Source organism: Schistocerca cancellata, unplaced genomic scaffold, assembly GCF_023864275.1.
Source record: "Schistocerca cancellata isolate TAMUIC-IGC-003103 unplaced genomic scaffold, iqSchCanc2.1 HiC_scaffold_542, whole genome shotgun sequence".
Taxonomy (NCBI): Eukaryota; Metazoa; Arthropoda; class Insecta; order Orthoptera; family Acrididae; genus Schistocerca; species Schistocerca cancellata.
In genome coordinates, this window is record NW_026046556.1 from 37,501 (window position 1) to 42,500 (window position 5,000).

Here is a 5,000-nt window from a genome sequence, read left to right on the forward strand (position 1 = left end):
ACGCAATCTGTACCGCAATGTAACGCAATTTGTACCGCAATGTAACGCAATTTGTACCGCAATGTAACGCAATTTGTACCGCAATGTAACGCAATTTGTACCGCAATGTAACGCAATTTGTACCGCAATGTAACGCAATTTGTACCGCAATGTAACGCAATTTGTACCGCAATGTAACGCAATTTGTACCGCAATGTAACGCAATTTGTACCGCAATGTAACGCAATTTGTACCGCAATGTAACGCAATTTGTACCGCAATGTAACGCAATTTGTACCGCAATGTAACGCAATTTCTACCTTAACCTAACCCACGTTGTGCCTTAACCTAACCCACGTTGTGCCTTAACCTAACCCACGTTGTGCCTTAACCTAACCCACGTTGTGCCTTAACCTAACCCACGTTGTGCCTTAACCTAACCCACGTTGTGCCTTAACCTAACCCACGTTGTGCCTTAACCTAACCCACGTTGTGCCTTAACCTAACCCACGTTGTGCCTTAACCTAACCCACGTTGTGCCTTAACCTAACCCACGTTGTGCCTTAACCTAACCCACGTTGTGCCTTAACCTAACCCACGTTGTGCCTTAACCTAACCCACGTTGTGCCTTAACCTAACCCACGTTGTGCCTTAACCTAACCCACGTTGTGCCTTAACCTAACCCAAGTTGTGCCTTAACCTAACCCAAGTTGTGCCTTAACCTAACCCAAGTTGTGCCTTAACCTAACCCAAGTTGTGCCTTAACCTAACCCAAGTTGTGCCTTAACCTAACCCAAGTTGTGCCTTAACCTAACCCAAGTTGTGCCTTAACCTAACCCAAGTTGTGCCTTAACCTAACCCAAGTTGTGCCTTAACCTAACCCACGTTGTGCCTTAACCTAACCCAAGTTGTGCCTTAACCTAACCCACGTTGTGCCTTAACCTAACCCACGTTGTGCCTTAACCTAACCCACGTTGTGCCTTAACCTAACCCACGTTGTGCCTTAACCTAACCCACGTTGTGCCTTAACCTAACCCACGTTGTGCCTTAACCTAACCCACGTTGTGCCTTAACCTAACCCACGTTGTGCCTTAACCTAACCCACGTTGTGCCTTAACCTAACCCACGTTGTGCCTTAACCTAACCCACGTTGTGCCTTAACCTAACCCACGTTGTGCCTTAACCTAACCCACGTTGTGCCTTAACCTAACCCACGTTGTGCCTTAACCTAACCCACGTTGTGCCTTAACCTAACCCACGTTGTGCCTTAACCTAACCCACGTTGTGCCTTAACCTAACCCACGTTGTGCCTTAACCTAACCCAAGTTGTGCCTTAACCTAACCCAAGTTGTGCCTTAACCTAACCCAAGTTGTGCCTTAACCTAACCCAAGTTGTGCCTTAACCTAACCCAAGTTGTGCCTTAACCTAACCCAAGTTGTGCCTTAACCTAACCCAAGTTGTGCCTTAACCTAACCCAAGTTGTGCCTTAACCTAACCCAAGTTGTGCCTTAACCTAACCCACGTTGTGCCTTAACCTAACCCACGTTGTGCCTTAACCTAACCCACGTTGTGCCTTAACCTAACCCACGTTGTGCCTTAACCTAACCCACGTTGTGCCTTAACCTAACCCACGTTGTGCCTTAACCTAACCCACGTTGTGCCTTAACCTAACCCACGTTGTGCCTTAACCTAACCCACGTTGTGCCTTAACCTAACCCACGTTGTGCCTTAACCTAACCCACGTTGTGCCTTAACCTAACCCACGTTGTGCCTTAACCTAACCCACGTTGTGCCTTAACCTAACCCACGTTGTGCCTTAACCTAACCCACGTTGTGCCTTAACCTAACCCAAGTTGTGCCTTAACCTAACCCACGTTGTGCCTTAACCTAACCCAAGTTGTGCCTTAACCTGCTCTGTAATTGGCATATGACACGTTACATTAATCCAGTGTTGTCTAACCACAACCCTCTGAATATAGTTCGCTACTCGCACCGCCCACCCTCTTGTGTATCGTTTCATGTTCAACACTTCGCAAGTGTTGCTTACTTTTTACATGCTCCCGCTGTACACTGTAATGTGGACGACTGCAGGATGTACATCGCCCCCACCCTCCCCCCTGCCTTCGCACGCTGGTCGTTCAGGTGCTTGCGTGTTCAATGCCCTTCGCAGCTGTTCACTGGCATTCGCATGTCGAAGCGCTCAGTCTACGTCGTGGTACGGCCTGTGTCCACTGTCCGCTGATGTCGTAAGCTTAACCCTCACATTGTACTGCACATAGGTCCGTATGTACTGCATGATACGCTGTGGCACATGTGTGACCGTACAACGACTGCGCCCAACAACAGCGAACCATACGGTCCAAATGTTGTGCACTCAGCCACGTGCCGTCTCCCCATAACAGCTACATTGCAGTGTGGTACGCCATAGAGACGTGTGGGATTAACGGACGCCCTGGATGGCGATCAGCATGAGCCGTCTGTTGATGTAGTGGCGCGTGTATTCAAACGTAGTCGTCTCTTCTCACACAGTGTGATAGCATGGTGCACCGCGTTCCACATCTGCGACATGGTACAGATGCTGGTTGACAGTCGGTCTCGTAATGGACATCGCATACGTAGGGGGCCACCTCCCACGTGTTCTCTAGTCGTGCACATTTTGTTGCGTGTATGTGGGCAGACGTAGTGTGTCGTGACACCTAACAGACAGGTATGCAATAATCGTTGCATTTGCAAACTGGGATGGACGTCTACGTTTGCTGGTGACGTTACGCAAATGAACAACTGGTAAACCCATTGTGGTGCGGTTGTTGTTGCTGGAGGTAAATCAGTAAGGGCAAATCTGTGTGTGAAGCGATACGCGGCGGTGGCTGGGTGGGACCGTCCCCGGCCGGTGAGGGGGGGCCGCCCGGCGTGCTGGCCGCGCGGTGCGTGGGCGCACGCGCTACAGCCGGCTGGTGGGGGCGCCCAGTGGCAGGCGCGCCGGCCGACGGACGCGGCAGGCGGCGCAGCTGCGCGCCGGGGCACCCTGCGCGCGGCGCCGGGCGGCCAAAGTGGGTCCTCGCGGGCCCGGTGCGAAGCGCGGTGGACATCTGCAGTGTGCTGGTCCGACTGAGGACTGTGTGCGTTGAGGATGCGCCGCCGCCCGGCACTCGGCGCCGCGACGCCGTCTGCTGCTCGGTCGCCCCAGCGGTTCTCGCTGGTGGTTTGTATCGCAGTTGTGCAGACGTGTTGGCACGTGCGCTGTGCTGGGAGAGTTCGCTTCGGCACCCACGTGGGGCCTTTGCCCTTCTGTGGCGCTGGCGTTGGAGCTGCCGGTCACCGTAGGTGGCGCGTGTTGTCTCCCGCCGGCAATGCCACGACAGCACGCTCCCGGGCCTCTGTCGGCAGCGGCAAGCTCAGTTGGGAGCACGGGTGGTCGCACCTAAAGCGTCTACTCGCCTAACTCCGGGCGATTGCGCCTCTCTCGAACCCGACCAAGTACTTAGGACGGCGCTGCGCGCCGCCGGGACCTGAGAGGGTTTCGAGGTGTATTGTGCAGGGGAGCTCAGCCTCCTCCTGTTTGCAGAATAATTGAGCGGACGCTTGCGTGTTCGCGCGGGCCCCTGGGACACACTCCCGGGCGGCCGGCTGCTCAGCTCTAGTTGACGCAGCTCCCTGGTTGATCCTGCCAGTAGTCATATGCTTGTCTCAAAGATTAAGCCATGCATGTCTCAGTACAAGCCGCATTAAGGTGAAACCGCGAATGGCTCATTAAATCAGTTATGGTTCCTTAGATCGTACCCACGTTACTTGGATAACTGTGGTAATTCTAGAGCTAATACATGCAAACAGAGTCCCGACCAGAGATGGAAGGGACGCTTTTATTAGATCAAAACCAATCGGTCGGCTCGTCCGGTCCGTTTGCCTTGGTGACTCTGAATAACTTTGGGCTGATCGCACGGTCCTCGTACCGGCGACGCATCTTTCAAATGTCTGCCTTATCAACTGTCGATGGTAGGTTCTGCGCCTACCATGGTTGTAACGGGTAACGGGGAATCAGGGTTCGATTCCGGAGAGGGAGCCTGAGAAACGGCTACCACATCCAAGGAAGGCAGCAGGCGCGCAAATTACCCACTCCCGGCACGGGGAGGTAGTGACGAAAAATAACGATACGGGACTCATCCGAGGCCCCGTAATCGGAATGAGTACACTTTAAATCCTTTAACGAGTATCTATTGGAGGGCAAGTCTGGTGCCAGCAGCCGCGGTAATTCCAGCTCCAATAGCGTATATTAAAGTTGTTGCGGTTAAAAAGCTCGTAGTTGGATTTGTGTCCCACGCTGTTGGTTCACCGCCCGTCGGTGTTTAACTGGCATGTATCGTGGGACGTCCTGCCGGTGGGGCGAGCCGAAGGCGTGCGACCGCCTCGTGCGTGTTCGTGCGTCCCGAGGCGGACCCCGTTGAAATCCTACCAAGGTGCTCTTTATTGAGTGTCTGGGTGGGCCGGCACGTTTACTTTGAACAAATTAGAGTGCTTAAAGCAGGCAAGCCCGCCTGAATACTGTGTGCATGGAATAATGGAATAGGACCTCGGTTCTATTTTGTTGGTTTTCGGAACCCGAGGTAATGATTAATAGGGACAGGCGGGGGCATTCGTATTGCGACGTTAGAGGTGAAATTCTTGGATCGTCGCAAGACGAACAGAAGCGAAAGCATTTGCCAAGTATGTTTTCATTAATCAAGAACGAAAGTTAGAGGTTCGAAGGCGATCAGATACCGCCCTAGTTCTAACCATAAACGATGCCAGCCAGCGATCCGCCGCAGTTCCTCCGATGACTCGGCGGGCAGCCTCCGGGAAACCAAAGCTTTTGGGTTCCGGGGGAAGTATGGTTGCAAAGCTGAAACTTAAAGGAATTGACGGAAGGGCACCACCAGGAGTGGAGCCTGCGGCTTAATTTGACTCAACACGGGAAACCTCACCAGGCCCGGACACCGGAAGGATTGACAGATTGATAGCTCTTTCTTGATTCGGTGGGTGGTGG

At 53.0% G+C, this 5,000-nt stretch overlaps 1 non-coding gene across 1 annotated transcript in view; it reads left to right on the plus strand.

Moving 5' to 3' along the window:
* The first annotated feature begins 3,631 nt into the window (after window positions 1–3,631).
* Window positions 3,632–5,000, plus strand: part of LOC126129712 (small subunit ribosomal RNA) — a 1,909-nt gene continuing 540 nt past the window's right edge. Inside the window, exon 1 of the ribosomal RNA XR_007527340.1 lies at window positions 3,632–5,000. This exon is cut by the window's right edge and continues 540 nt beyond it. This is a non-coding gene — a ribosomal RNA (small subunit ribosomal RNA).